The sequence below is a fragment of the Nicotiana tabacum genome, chromosome 17 (assembly GCF_000715075.1).
Source record: "Nicotiana tabacum cultivar K326 chromosome 17, ASM71507v2, whole genome shotgun sequence".
NCBI classification, from domain to species: domain Eukaryota; kingdom Viridiplantae; phylum Streptophyta; class Magnoliopsida; order Solanales; family Solanaceae; genus Nicotiana; species Nicotiana tabacum.
The window spans coordinates 126,861,618-126,878,493 of record NC_134096.1 but is presented as its reverse complement, the minus strand read 5'-3'; the positions used below and the strand labels follow the sequence as shown (position 1 = coordinate 126,878,493).

General features: G+C 35.5%; 1 pseudogene; it reads right to left on the bottom strand.

Annotated features, from left to right (window-relative positions):
• Positions 1 to 2,919: 2,919 nt before the first annotated feature.
• On the bottom strand, positions 2,920 to 4,171 carry LOC142171444 (purine permease 21-like; annotated as a pseudogene).
• Positions 4,172 to 16,876: the final 12,705 nt, after the last annotated feature.

The window sequence follows — 16,876 nt, the reverse complement described above, 5'->3', positions numbered from 1 at the left end:
ACAACCCTAGGACGTGAAGTTTAGCTCCACATAGACATGGTAGCCAAATATCAAATCATACAAAGAAATATAAAAATTACTAAGTTTGGTGGGAGAAAGATGGAACTTGATGAATTCCAGCCTCCACGGCAGTTCTGTGCTTGTGTTTTTTCTCTCAAAAACGTCCTCTCCCTCCAAAATAGGTTTAGGTTGGCTTTTATATGAGTTGGGGCATCTTGGGGTCGAAATAACCGAGTCCCGGTCGAAATAGGACGCTTTCCCATCTTGAGCGTCCAGGGCAGCGTGGGGCGCTGGCCCTGGCGCTCAAATATTTTAGCTGCTGTAAATTGCGCCACAGCCAGCGCCCCACGCTCGCTGTGGCCCTCAAATTTCACTTTTTGCCTTTTCTTCCCAATTTCGCTCCAATTCGCGTCATTTCGTCCCAAATTACATACGAATGATCCCTACACATAGAAATACCAAAATTTAGCACAAATAATCATATTAAACATCTCAAATCGTCGAGACATGAGCAAAATATGAGGCGATATATATTAAAATATGCATACATTAAGCCGATTATCAGTAGTTGACGTGTACTTTGAACATTTGGATTCATATATAGAAGTGGGTATTGAGGATGCTATCATTCGTATATGAGGTGTTGCCATTTGTTAGTCATAGATTTTGTGTGAGCCACTTGCATAATAATTTTAAGAGGGCGGGATTTAGTTGTATCTCGTTGAAGAATGCACTCTGGAAAGTCGCAAGGGCTTCAACAAAGAAGTGGTTTAATACTTGCATTTAGTTGAGATTTTTGATTTAGACCTTGAAGCTGCTAATTGGTTCTGAGACAAATCACCACGTGAATGGTCTAGATTTCACTTTTCTGAAAATGCAAAGTGTGATATCCTACTTAATAACATGTGTGAAAGTTTTAATGGAATGATCCTCGAAGCTAGAGACAAGCCAATAATCACTCTATTGGAAAAAAAAAAAAAAAGGTATTTACTTATGGCTATAATGCAGGCAAATAGAGATAAAGTTGTCAGGTGAGATATTGGTGATATATGTCCTAGGATTAAGGATATATTGCATAAAAATCAAGTAGGTGCTGCAGAGTTCATTCCTAGAATGAGTGGAATTACGAGATTATAGGGGCAAACATACATGATAAATGGGTTGTGGACTTGCTAAACAAAATATGCCGTTGTAGTAAATGGGATCTGACAGAAATTCCTTGTAAGCATGCCATTCCTGCAATTTGGGCTAAAAAGATGAGATTAATTCATATGTTCATGATTGCTACAAGGTGAAAACATATAGAAGGGTCTATGACTTTGCTATTCTACCTATGAATGGTCAACATATGTGGCCTAAGTCAAGTAACATGCCTCTTTTTCCTCCACAATTAGTAAGAACAAGCACAAAAGAAAGAAAGCAAAAACTAAGGAGAAAAGAACCAGATGAACTAGGAGCAAGTAGAACTAAAATGAAAAGAAAGCAGAATTCCTTGCTTTGTAGCTTATATCATAATGCTAGCCACAATAAAAGAACATGCAAATTTAATATTGTTCAGCTAGATTCCCAAGTTGATGAGCCTTCATCTTATGCTCCTGCCTCGTCAACTCGTGCAAAGCTTCTGGTATCAATAATTTACAATTGAATATTCTGTTTATTAAGTTACTATAATATGAACGAATAATAGTACCATATATTTTGTTTGCAGGTAAGAAGAGGACATGTGGCGCATAAACATATGCAATGTGCTCAAGAATTTGATTGTTAACATGTCTGAAGTTCTAATATTGTTGCTGCTGAAATATTGATATTTTTGTTGCTGAAATGGTTATATTTTGCTGCTGAAATGCTGATAGCTTTGCACTTTGAATGCTTTTTACTGCTGGAATACTGATTTTTGCTGCTGAAGTGTTGATACCTTTGCAGTTTGAAGGCTTTTTTACTGTTGAAATGTTGTCGATGATGAAGATTATTTTTGCTGTTGCGAAGCTTTATTTTTCTTCTATTAGATACTTCAATTCTGCTAAATCTGTTTCTTTTCTTCCTTTTTTTTTTATGGTGATAGTTAGAGTTGATAGTTAGTAGAATTGGAATTGTATAGATATGATCTTCATTTTTGAATCAATGATGTTTAATGAAATCTGAATATTTAGCTGATGCCGACTTTTTCATTGATTTTACCTTTCTGTAGCTAGTTTAACATTTTATAAAGAATATTCTGTTAGTTTTTTAAATGAAGTTATGATTTTCTGTTAGTAAGACTAAAAGTGCTCAAGTTTTGTAAATTTAAAGGACAAATAGCGTAAATGTTATATTTAAAGGACAAAGTTAAGCCTAACCCTAAAGATAAGGGATAATTTTGGCTAAAAACTAGTATTTGTTTAAAGGAATTGGGAGTTAACATGGTGTTCGGGGGTGTAGTATAATCTATTCCATTGCATGGTGATGGTCCAATGAGGAAGGAAGAAGTTTGGATAGGTGGGGCCAAGCAACAAAAGTGGGTCCATAGAGGACTTGCTCATCGGTACGTGCATTTCTGTTTGACATTTCTGCACGTATCAATGCAATTCGATTTATTAATTTATTTTTCTTTTGGAGGACTAAATATATTATTTTATTTTATTTATTGATAATTTGGAAAGAGGATCACTCCTATTTCATGTGTCTTTTTTGATAAAGTGAAACCTGACAATAGAATAGTAATATAGTATCCAATACTGCTGAACTCATACCGCATATGTTGGGACGTCCCATATGTTGATACTTTTGGAAGAACTTTCTATACCTTAGTCACCACTTTGAACAAAAGCATAAAATTTCACATAATCGCATGCATTTGTGATTCCTGTGTTTAGATGGCCGAGTTAGAAGCCCGGCTATAGGTTTGGTGGTTTGGGTTTGTGAAGAAAATAACAACAACAAACAGCATCAATATTTTTAATAGAAATACTAAGATAGGTTAACTAATTCAGAGAAAAACAGCCTAGCTAATCTCTGTAGAATTTTCTTTGCACGTCACACCACTTTCACCTAGAGACTATTCTTCGGATGCTCCATTGCAAATTACAAGTTCAGCTTTGTGCTTTTGCTCATCAAGGTACTGCTGATAAGCATAAGAAGAAAATTCCCAAATAGCCAAAACAATAGAAATTGCTTTCACCCCACTCATCTTGTCATGAAAAATAATAACAGCTAGGATTGGGTCTAGAGGCGTACCCAAAGTGGAAATCACATTGGCAAAGACAGCAGATACCTTCATAATCAACCCAAGAAGACTATAGGTGTAAAGTTGCCAACACAAACTTATCCAAAATAATATCATGATATAGGACAATTTTCCAAGCTCAAAATCTTGCATCTCTGCCTTCAACTTCCTCCAGTCTTTACTTGCGAATAGGCCAATGAGAATTAGACACGTCGCGAAAAATGATTGACAAATGATGACGTCCATGATATCTCTCAAGGTATTCTTTTTTATGATCTTTCTGAAAATGAGCTCTGTCGGGGCTAATAGTAAACAAAAACCAGCTGAAGCAATTAATGTGCATACAAACCCTATCACGTAATTTCGCTTCCCTTGAGAAGACGGTTCATCCGTTTTGTTTGAAGAGTCATCAGGTTGTAATGCCAAGAGAATAGAGGAAATGGTTAGGAGAAAAATAGAATTGGACACAAAAGCTGTAATTTTTTCTAGTCTCATGGAAAGTGAGAACAAGACATTGAAACCTGGAAATTAGAGAATAAGTTGAGGTTGGGAGGTATTAAAGACCAATTGAATACAAAACGCAGCCTCCTCCAAGTAGAAAACCAAGAAAAACATAGATTGATAACAAGACCATTATAGAAGGAGATCTTGCATTGCCGTTATTGTGTCCTGTTATTCCTTCCTCTAATTTAGGGGTTTTAATTTTGTCATTATTCCAAAGGATCATGGGAATTAGAAGAATGGGAAAACCTACAGTTTGAGTAAGTGAAGACAACTACGTACTGTTTCCGCCTTTAATTGTTGTAATACAACTTTCCAAGTATTGTAGCTACTGACTGGCTAGCCAGAACAATGAAGGTGTGGATGCCTATCTCGAGCAATTTCTTGTATTTGCCTGCCTTTGGAGTCCATGATAATTGAGGTTTAACAATTGGTATCTCCATGTTTTTCGTGTCATCAGTTTCGTCTTGGACTGTGAATAAGCAAAAAAGATCAAAGTTAGGTAGCGTCTTTTCTTACACCATGCACCTTGTAAATCGTCCAGCAACATATATATATATATATATATATATATATATATATATATATATATATATATATATATATAAGTGGACGGCGTGCCACACGAATTTTTAAGTAAAGATGTCCAAATAATCTTGTAACGACCCGGCTGGTCGTTTTGACTATTGCAATCCCGTTCCCCCATTTACTGCTCAAATTGTGAATTACAGTTGTTATTTGGCTTGCCGGGTAATTGGTTTGGGTTCGGTGAGGCTTTGAAATGATTTAAAGCGCTTAGTTCCAAGGTTTAGAATTTAAGTTGAAAAGATTGACCGGATGCTAACTTATGTGTAACGACCTCGGAGAAATTTTGCTAAGAAAATTAAGTTTTGGTAGTGCCGAGGTAGATCAATTAGTACAAAGATTTTAGAAATTTCTCGCGGCAAGCTTGCTCGACGCGGTTCGGACTTTTTGGGTTGAACAATACACCGAAGTGTAAAGAAAAATTTTATCGAAAAATGGTCATTTCTGCGACCACTATGCGGTCGCAGAATCACTCTGCGGACCGCATAATGGTCGCAAAGTGGTTCTGGAGAGGGGCAAGATTTGAGAAAAATCTGTGGTGCACTATGCGACCGCAGGCCTGTTTTACGGTACATTATGCGACCGCATAATAAGTATGCGGACTGCATAATGACCGCAGACCGGGTCAGTAACGCCCAGCTTTGGAGGCCAAATTATGCGGCTGGTATGCGGACCGCATCCCTGTTATGCGATCGCATATGTGACCGCATAACTGCGTCGGAGCTTCCATTCTTTCTAATTTTTGACCCGACCCAACTTCGATTTATAGCCATTGAAGTTCATTTTTGAGCCAAAATCTGATATTTTAGAGAGAGGTGAGAGCATTTTAGAGAGAGAAAGTGAAGACTTAGTCATTTATCCATCAATTCTTGTTCAAGGTTTGAAGATTTCACAAGGATCTTGCTAGGGCTTCAAAGAGGTAAGAATTTCTCTCCTCAATCCTTCAATTTCGGGTTTGGAATAAAAAATGGATGATTTGTAGTATGATTCTTGGGTGTAAGAGTATTATGTATACATACCAATAAGGTTGTGGAAGGATTGTTAAGTTCAAATGGGTAAGGATTGGGTTGAAAATGGTAGAAATCTTTATAGATTTTAATTGAAGATTTGAGGGTCGAGTTGATGTCGGATTTTGGTGAAATTTATATGGTTGGACTCGTGGTTGGATGAGCGTCCATATTCTATAACTTTTGTCGGGTTCTGAGACGTGGGCCCTATGGGCAATTTTTGAGTTAATTTCGGATTTTATTGGGAAAATTAGTATTTCCTTATGGAATTAATTACAATAATTTGTATTGACTGATTCGAATTAATTGTGTCTAGATACAAGGCTTTCAGAGACCAATTCTCGTGGCAAGAGCATAGCAGAATAAATAATTATACGGGTTGAGGTAAGTAACAGTTATAAATCTGGTCCCGAGGGTATAAAACCCCGGATTTTATGTCATGTGATCATTTTGGAGGTGACACACATGCTAGGTGACGGACGTGTGAGCGTGCACCGAAGGGATTGTGACTTGGTCCGTCCCGTGAAACTGTAAAGCTGAAAAACTTATTGTTAGCTATAAGCTCTCTTTGTGTTGAAGAAATTTAACTGTAAATCATGATTAAAATCATGCTTAGGCTATGTGATAGTACTGTTGGGACCCACAGAGGTCGCGTACTTATTGAATTATTTGCTAATTATTGTCTTGTACTCAGTCATGATTTTTCTTGCGTATTATACCTTAGTCTTTCTAGATATTTATTGATATACTATGTTATCTTTGTTTGGGCTGATCTTTGTGATTTCTGAGAGCCCGAGAGACTTGATAGGTTGAGGACTGAGTAAGGCCGAGGGCCTATAGGTGAGGTAAGGATATTATGGCACGTGAGTTGTCCGTGCAGAATATTATAGCACGTGAGTTATCCGTGCAACACGTGAGTTGTCCGTGCAGATTATGTTGCTTAGGCTGTAGGAACTCCTCCGGAGTCTGTACACACCCCCAGTGAGCGCGAGTACCCATTGAGTGTGAGTGCTGAGTGCTGAGGGCTGAGAGGCGAGTGGTTGAGCTGTTGTGATGAGTTGGGTGACTGTTGCCTGAGAGGCTGTACTTGCTTTGCATTTGTTGTTGCACTTGGTTGCTATCTATCATTGTTGTGAAATCTCTGAAAGAATTTATATTCGGATTACTTGAAATTGAACTATTTAAAATTGATTTGACTTAAACTGCCGGATTTGAAAGCATATCTATTCTTTGCTGGAACTAGTGAAAGTGAACTATGACTGTGTAGCTCGTCATTATCTTTAGTTCCTTAGTAATTATTGTTACTTGCTGAGTTGGTTGTACTCATACTACACCTTGTACTTCGTGTGCAGATCCAGGTGTTCCTGAACATAGCGGGTATTGATCATTTCGCGCAGTTAATTTTCAGAAGATTTTGAGGTAGCTGCCATATTCCGCAGACCTTGTCTCTCCTTCTCTATCTCCTTGTTTACTGTATTTGGTCTCAGACTATTATAGACTGTATTTTTCAGATTTGTACTCATATTAGATGCTTATGTATTCAGTGACACCGGGTTTTGGGAGTGTTGTACCGGAAATTGCTGGATCTTTGGTATTGTATTAAACGTTACGTTTTTAAATTTAAAGGAAATCGTGGGTTATTGATGTTGTCGACTTACCTAGTACTGAGATAGGCGTCATCACGACAGGTTAGAATTTTGGGTCGTGACAAATCTACCCGATTCTACGAAATATTTTAACTTTACTATGTTACTATGTTAATGGAGCTTTAGCGTGGGCTTGGTGGATTCACATGTCCCAATACTTTAGAAAAAATATATAGATTTACGCTCTACTTTATTAACTATAACTTAAAATATTTGACATGTGATATACTTCAGTTAGGTTCCATACTGGAGCTCTGTTACCATGCTGACAGAAGACTTCGAAATATAAGTAAATTAAGATATTTTGGATATATAGTTTAGGGTTATTTTTATTTATTTATCATTTTCCTTCTCGAAAATTGTTGTTTCCTCTGTCTACTTCAACATCACTTTCCGTAAAACAAAGTAGTGATGGAATTTAAGAAATTTAAGGTAAAAACAAGAAGAAAGGTCAAGGTGGGAAGATGACTTGAAGAATGTGAGCGATCTTACTCGTGATATCCAGCTCTTTTTCTGCAACACTTCCCATGGCAAACATGTAGAAGTACTTCGACTTCTGACTTAACTTTCGCTATCTGGTGGACACTAGTCTATATATTTGTTTAGACTTCCTCTCTATGTATTTGAATAAAATGTAGAATCTCACGTTAGGATTCTAATGACTTATTATATAGTTGCATCATGCATGTGAAGGTTGAGTTGGGCTGTAGGAGAGGGGGTGATGAGATGGATAATAAGAGTAAAGAAAAAAAAGTGAAAGAAATTATATCTAAATAATTTGAACGGCTTTTGTCGTTGTTTGCTGATTCAATTTATCGTTTTCTAATTTTGCACAAAGTGTTTACATGCGATAATTGAAGGAATGATCTTAACTTGGATAACATGCTGAAGGTGAAAAAGACAACTCTATATAAGTTCTAACAAAGGTCTGACGGTGGAGCAAGTAAGGTTTGCTCTTTATTAGATTTTAGGAAGTATATGTTTGGCATATATTAGATATGCCCTAGATCCAATCTCATATTTGATGATTTGAACATATTTTTGTGAATGTTATTTAATATAAAAATATATGGCATTTGATATTCGTTTATCATAGTTATTATTAATTGCTTGATTAATTTAATAAGGTCCTTGATTAAATTTTGAGACTTGTCATCATGATGGAGATCATGATAATGAGAGTAAAGTCTATTACAATTTAATCTAAATTTTGTTCTTGATCGTAGGATTATTAATTTGGACATTAGTAATAATCCGGTTAGATCAATATTTATATGATCGTCTTTATGGGATAAAGATTAGTTTATCTCATTAACTAAATAACATAAATAGATGATGCATATAGAGATATGATCATTGAACCGATTCATTGGATAATTCCTAATGGTTAGAATTACCATAAACTGTTAGGATATTCTCTTGAAGAATGTGATGTAAGAATTTCCTTTGATCTGATATCATCATAGTAATTGATAAGTTATTTATTGTGCTTTGATACTAGACACCTATGGCCCTAGGGCGATAGTTGAAAGGATATTGGGTACGATTAAATACTTGTAGAATTAGTGATTGATCAAGATGGAATCTGTCAACTCTTGGTAATGAGTTAAAGCTGCATGTTGTCATAAATTATAACTGACCAAATTAAGACCTTGGCCAAGGCGATTGAATGAAAGATGAAAAGAGTTTCTTAGGTCATTCAATGGTCGATTATTTTTGACATGAATACATAGTCGGTCGCCTATTAGGATTTGACACTTGAACCATATCATAGGGTGACCCAAAGCTATAAAGAGAAAATGAATTAATACATTATTCTTCTACAGGTTCTTGAGAGTAAATTGTGTACTTCATGTTATCCAGTCGTTAAGGAGTGTTACTAGACGCCACCCTTGATTAGTATATTGATGTGATCAATTTACTACCGGTTTAGTATTGAACCTATGGGGTCGCACATTAACGAGTGTTCTGATCTTTGTTAAAGGATTAATTACTTTATTATTTGATAATTAAATTAAATAATTTAATTAGTTAAATAAATTTAATTATTAGTTCAAATAAAATATTATTATATTCTTTGCTAGCACAGATGATATAATTAATATTGCGGACAAGTTAAAGTTTTTTATTTTAAATAAAAAAATTAAATTACATCTCTTGGTTGATATATGTATATATATGAGATATATATGCACTTGGTAATTATAATTAATATTTGTAGAATTCAATTTAGAATTGAATTCCATAAATGAGTTACGTGTTTTTATTTTAAAATGTTGACTAATTTGTAGAATTCAATTTAGAATTGAATTCCATAAATGAGTTACATGTTTTTATTTTAAAATGTTGACTAAGTTGTAGAATTCAATTTAGAATTGAATTCCATAAATGAGTTACATGTTTTTATTTTAAAAGTATGACTAAATTGTAGAATTCAATTTAGAATTGAATTCCATAAATGAGTTACATATTTTTATTTTAAAATATTGACTAAGTTAAAGAATTCAATTTAGAATTGAATTCCATAAATGAGTTACATGTTTTTATTTTAAAAGTATGACTAAGTTATAGAATTCAATTTAGAATTGAATTCCATAAATGAGTTAAATATTTTTTTAAATATTTACCATAAAGCATATGATTTGTATTTTTCAATAAAAATTATGTGTATATATACATGTGTGGGTCCTAATTAAGAATTAGGGAGATATAGATCTTACACATATTGTAAAGTCATGTAAAAATCAAGAGAGTTATTCTTGAGAAGAAAATTGCTTTGAGAAAGTAATAGTGCAATACAAAGCCAAGATAGAAAATACTAGTACAAGAAAATTATTTCTTGTTCTTCTACCTTTGAGTTGGGATTTTTGAGAAAAATTTCAACACAATATTTTCATTCAATTTGTTCGCGGGATTTCATTGATCAAAGAGTTGATAGCAAGGATCAGTCTCGGTGTGGATACGCATAGAGTCTTCGCACTATCGAAAAAATTTAAAACGAGATTCTCTTCACCAGGTACATCTTAGATCAGATCTTTGACATATAAATAAATTTTAAACATAAAAAGTTCTGCCTAGGATTGTTATTGTCTTCCTTTGCGTGTTATGAACACCTTTACGCAATTCTACAGTATATAATGGGATTCCAATTAATTTTATCATAATTGTGTCGGAGAAGATAAGAAATAATTACTACCGTAGATTAGTGACGGATCCAAAATTTTGTGCAAGCAGGTTGTGGCAAAAACTAAAGTCATCGACATCATTTGACAGTAAAAGCATAACAACAGAGTCTTTCCCTCTGCTCTGTATTTTGCGTCATGACCTCTTTGTTCTTTTGAGCTCTAAATAATATATATATATATAAAAAAGTGAACAACATATCTATTTATTTTTTCAAATTTGACAATTTATTGAACCTTTTTTTTTTTTGAATTTCACGTACAAAATCAATTCAATCTATACCAAAACAACCAACTCTATATATTGATTAAATCTAACAGATTAACAAGCGCTGGAATAATCATTGTAATAAACAATTTATTAAAAAACAATAACAATAGAATAAAAATACAAACTAAAGTAGATTTATAATTTTAATAGTAAGAATTCTGGAATGAAAATTAGTAAAATTAAAACAAATAATTAAAAAAAACAGTGAGGAGGCTATGACAAAATGAAAATAAGGTAAACAATGAATTATTAGAGTTTTGATATGAACTCCAGACCTCTCCTACCTTCTGAATCCAGTTGAACCAACTCACCCAACTAATGAAATCATAATCTAACATGCTTCTCGCAAAATAAAAATAAAGTAAACAACGAAATGTAGGTGTTTGGATTCGAACTCCAGACCTCTCTTACCGTCTGAACCCGCCTAAACCAACTAAACTAACTACTCTTTCAATCAAGTGGATTCAATTTAGTGTATTTATCCAACATTTTGTTTTAAAAACAATAATTTCCACATAAAATTAATGATTTTTTACGAAGCGGACTCAACTGAACCCGCTTGAACCAACGTGGGTCCGCCCCTGCAGTAGATGCGGATGCAAATAATTCTTGGTCTCAATATGAATTTACGGCAAAATAACTTAGTCAAGTTATTTACTACTATGGATTATATATGGTTGAACGATATAAACCTGGACAGAGGAAATACATAACAAAAAATGGACCTTCTCCTTTAGTAAAATTCTTTTTTCCCAATAGGATTGCAGGAGATTAAAAGTAAGAAGAATCTTTGCTATTAATGAAATTATCTTTTTTCACATATAAACTACTCCCTCGGTTTATACAGCGCATTGGGAGTACAAGACTCAAGTCACGATAATAATACTCTAATTTAAGATATTTAAAAAATGCTTGAAAAAGATAGATTAATCAAATATATAAGGCAAAATAGTCTCATACACCCTTGTGCTTGTACCGATTTGACATTCCGACGCTTGTACTTCACCAAGTTTCAAGTAGACACTTGATCTTGATCAAAACATATATTTTAAACTCCTCCAACCGTTGACTGGGCTGACATGGCGATGAAATGGCTGAATTGGGCAAAATGTAGCATAAACGAATAGTAGGAGCGTGACTTATAGCCTGTTTGGCCAAGCTTATTTTTGGGCCAAAAGTGCTTTTTTTTTGGGCCAAAAGCACTTTTGGCCAAAAATTGAGGTGTTTGACCAACCTTTTGGAAGAAAAAAAAAATGCTTTTGAGGAGAAGTAGAAGTAGTTTTTGAAAAGCAGAAAAAAGTAGCTTCTCTCCAAAAGTATTTTTCTGAGAAACACTTTTGAGAAAAATACACTTAGAAGCAGTTTTCAAAAGCTTGGCCAAACACTAATTACCGCTCAAAAGTACTTTTTAAATTAATTAGCCAAACACAAACTGCTTCTCACCAAAAACATTTTTTTTAAAAGTATTTTTGAGAAAAACACTTCTCAAAATAAGCTGATTTTAGAAGCTTGGCCAGGCTATTAATGATTTTGTTAAAAAGAGACACTCAAATAAGAAAAATAAATAAAAAAGAATGAAAAAGCCAAAAATGGTTCTGTCTCCCTTCCGGCGTCCCCCTTCCAATTATATGTACACGCCACCGTTGATCTCCATCATTCTTTACCAATTGCCATCTTCAGCCCAAAATTTTAGTCTCCACCCGAAAACCCAAGATGTCAAATCGGTACAAGTAAAAGTATCTATTCGGCTATTGGGGAAGGGGGTGCGGACGAGGTAGGGAAGGAGGGGGAGGAAGAAAGGAAAAATAGGGAGGTGATAACTTTTTTAAGAATAATGGTTAACTTTGTTTTTATTTTCTTTTCATTCATTTTTTTATTTTATTCTTTTTTCTAGTTTATCATATGATGTAGATCTGACGTATCATCCACCTTAGGGAAAGTGAGTAACACGTATTTTAGGTGTGTTTAGGTATCTGATAGATATTTTGTGAAATATAGGGATCAAGATGTCAAATCGGTACAAGTAAAAGTATCTATTCGGCTATTGGGGAAGGGGGTGCGGACGAGGTAGGGAAGGAGGGGGAGGAAGAAAGGAAAAATAGGGAGGTGATAACTTTTTTAAGAATAATGGTTAACTTTGTTTTTATTTTCTTTTCATTCATTTTTTTATTTTATTCTTTTTTCTAGTTTATCATATGATGTAGATCTGACGTATCATCCACCTTAGGGAAAGTGAGTAACACGTATTTTAGGAGGGGTTCAAAACACATGTTTTAATTGAGTTTAGGTATCTGGTTGAAACTTTGTGGAATATAGGAATCGGGATGTCAAATCGGTGCAAGTACAAGTATCTATTAGGCTATTCTGCCAATATATAAGATTGAACTGAGGAATATATAAACTATCATACGGTGAATAATACTGATATTTTATACTTCAATACCAACTTTACTACCACATAAGAGGGGGGGGTGATTTGTGTGGTGTCCAATTTTTTGCATGCACAGATTATAGAAGGACCCGGTTCTTCTATGCGTTTCTTACACTACAGTTACAGAATAATAAATGCAGAAAGTAAAGAATACAAATATTTTTATGTGAAAAATACCCGGCTCAATAGGTGAAAAAACCCACGATCTACTACTCAGTAGAATTTTTTCTAACACTTCACTAAATCAATAAGCCAAAACAGCATTTAAAAAACTCTTGTAAAACCTAAGGATTACCTCTAACCCTTTGTGGCAACCAACCTCAAGCTGTTGCGACAACTTTAAGTTAACTCTAACTTGAATACTACAACTCAAAGTACCTAGTACAAATGCTTCTAGATAAAGCTGAAAGGTATAACTCAAAAGTACCTACTACAATTGAACTAGAATTAAAAGACAGACATTAGGATTTGGTTCTTCTATCTGGTTCATGTAGCTTCAGGTTCGCACACTTGAATCACACAGAAATTGCTTGCAAAATGCCTTGCTATTTTGCTCTCAATTCTTGCTTAACTTCAGTGTTTGTGCGTCACCTGTAAAAGAGAACGAACTGATATAAGAGTTAGTAGAATAGAATATATCTAGAGTTTCCTTTATTCTTCCATGGTGGAAGAGTTCTAGTTATCTTCAACTTCTAACTCCTCCTTTATGTAGGATAGAGTTCTCTTCGAGTAAGGAGTCCTGCTCCTTATCAATTATGCAATCTTTTCGTTTAGGAGATATAAGATATAACCACTTAAGCTTATCTCCTTCACGTGCATGCCTTGTGCTTGAATCTGCCCGTATTTGTGTATACTGTATATGGACTTGGTTCATGCGTGTGTTCCTTTATCAATCATCAAGACAAACTTACTTAGGCCAACAAATTCTCCCTTTTTGATGATGACAAACACTGTGCTTTTCATAAGCATGAAACCTGTTTCAACTCAGCTCAACATCAACACAATGTTAGAACACATTCCATTTTAAAGTCATGGATTATTAAGGACCAGGTTCCTTAGGTTATAAAAATCACAGTCCAAAGTAAAAAGTACAACCTATCTTTCCCCTTTTAACATCATTGAAAAGTTGTATAATTATGTCAGATAACCAGATTTTAGCAGATCTTGCTCATGGCCATTTATGCTACTTCAAATGCAATCACGGAATCAAGTATCTATTTATCAATCTAAGGATATTAGCCATCTAAGAAGCATCAACAAATAATTAGAGCAAAAGCAGTTGATTATCATTGATAAGAGTCATCCACAAAGCATAGAAGGAAATAAAGGTACTGCATCATGAACAAAAAAACAAAAAAAAAATCCCATCCGGGTCACTGGTTTTTCTAACTAGGCTAGGAAGGTTTCACGACTGGGAAGGACCAGGTTCTTGGTTTCTGGCCTGAAGCAAATTCAACATGTCATGAAGAATGCCTTCATTCTTCTCCTTTTCCTTTGTAAGCTCAGTTATGAGAGCATCTTTCTCACTTTCTACTTCAACCAACCTCTTCTTCAGCCTCTCAATCTCAGCGTCCTTAGCCTCATTCTCCTGCACCAAGGCTCGCACTTTGCTGTTCACAGGCACCCGCTTGAAAGAACTAGATTCTTTGGCAGCAGTATGAACTTCATAGTCACAAGCAGTCAAGGTGTTGGCCCCAAAGTGATCTTTGATTTTGCTGACATCCCATTTCTTTAGGGGAAACTTGAAGTGAGCCAACGCAGTAGTGAGAATGAAACCATAGGGTATGACATGAGTTTTGGTACCAGTTAGTACCCTATCAAGGAGTTGGATAATAAACCCCGGCCAATTTATCTGTCTCCCACTATCCAGGTATTCCATAAGGACCAAGTCCGTGAAAGTTGCAATATGCCTTCTTTTGTGCCTGGGAAGAACAACCTTGCTGACAAATTCAAATAGCAGCTTGTGGGTAGGCTTCATCTCACACAAGGCTGTAACTCTAACTCATTGTCATCAAATTTTCTTGTAATGACAAGAGAGGTAGGTAGGTTTTCTAGGCTTGGCCATTTCAGCTTCTTGTAATCATTGTGCCCTTCAGAAGGTACCCCTAGAATTTCTCTCAGTTCCTTGTCGTCAAAGCTCACAATCACCCCTTTCACTACACTGGTGAACCTGCCATTCTTGATTTCATAATTTTTCATGAACTCCACAATCTCAATTCTGGCTAGTCTTCCTTCCATCTGAAGGACCATGTCCTTCTAACCCTGAAGTTCTAGCTTCTCCAACAGCATCACTATTCCTTCCTCCTCCAAGTCCCTGAGGAGTCTACCCTTCAAGATTGTTCTCTTGCCAAACTTCACCATCTTGTCCTGTTCTTCATCAATTTCCTCTTCTTCTTCACTTTCTTCTTCCTCCACTACTTGCACTTTCCTAGATTTTCTGGTAGACCTGATTCTTTTTGTCAAGGTAGAAGGCTCTACATCAACAGTCTTTGAAGGAGACTTCGTTTTAGAAGTCTTTCTTTTCTTTGCCTTTGGAGTCACAACCTCCATCTCCTCTGCCCCGTGTTCATCATGAAGGACCAGGTCCAACTCTTCAATCTCAATTGCCTCAACAGGCTCACTCACTTTCTTCTTTCCCTTTGCAGCAACTTTTCTCGTACTTTCTTCTAAGGCTCTTTCAAATTGAACCTCACTCTGCTTCTTCTGACTCCTTGTAGCTCTTCCTATTGCAGGAGGAGTCTCTACAGGGATATAAGAGGCAACTTTTCTCTTCTTGTGTGCCCTAACAGTTCCAGAGATTTTAACTCTTGAACTTTTCTTTTTCTTCGGATTGTAGCTGTCAGACACTCATTTCAGTAAATCTTCGAGGGGTCCTTGCATAGATGGAACAATTTCTTGAAACATCTTCCTCAACCTAACCAGCCCCTCAGCTGCACTAGCATCACTAGATCCAATACCTCCTTTTTCTCTCCAACTTACTTCCTCCTCAACAACTTCCTCACTCCATAACACCATTGCTCATATTTTCTCTGTTAACCCAACATGAGTAGGTGAAGGTTCAACCACTCCTTTTGCCTTTCCCCTTACATCTCCTTGAACACCTTCACTCTGTTTTTCTTTTTCTTTTTATTTTTACCACCAACTATCCTAGACTCAGTAGTCTTTACCCCAACAATTGTTCCAACCAGAACAAACCTGTTCTCCAGGTTTTTAGCCACTTTAGAAATTACCTCAAAAGTAATATTTAGACTAGAGGTTACCTGTTCTGCTTCAGATGAAACAGTTTCTTCCCCCTCAGTTGCAGACTTAAAAGATTCTTCTGATTTTTGGTGTTCCTCTTCCTGGCTTGCTTTCAATTTCTCATTTAATTTCTTGATTTGTTCACTGTCAGCGACCGTCTTACGAGCAAATATCTTGAACCTTCATTTCTTAGAGATAGGTGTAGATGAGGGTGTGGTCAAATATGTAGGTGTTAATTCTTTAGGTGGTGAAGAGGGGTTCTCAGATGGGTTTGCCATTGATGTGTGCAGATGGGATATGTGTGTAGAAGAGATGAGAGAAGATAGGGAGAATTGTGGCGGCTGGAAAATTAGAAATGAAGAATTGGTTTAAGCCTAATCAATTTAAAGAAGGAGAGTTTGAGTGGGTAACTGTTGCTTTTTGAAGTTCAGAAGTCTAATCACCCTGGGAAAGACAGTTTGAAAAGACATTAGACTCTACCCTAGAAACTAGGAAATTATGCCCCGTGGGACTCCTATTTGGTGAAACTGGTTCATTTGTAACGGATAGACTTGAAGAAAATTAGGATTAAATGGGACTCTCTTTTTGATCATGATCCAAATATAATTATTTCAAAGTATGCGGAGTGGAGAATACATACAATGTAATCTTGATGAACCAAGTTCTTTACTGAGAATTTTCTTGTGTAAGTTTGAATTTTCCAAGAAAATAAATATAATATAATTAGAGATTAATGAGATATTTTAGCACATGGCACAAGAGTATACTAGTGAAAGTATGAGTTTGAGCAAAATCTAATCTAGATATT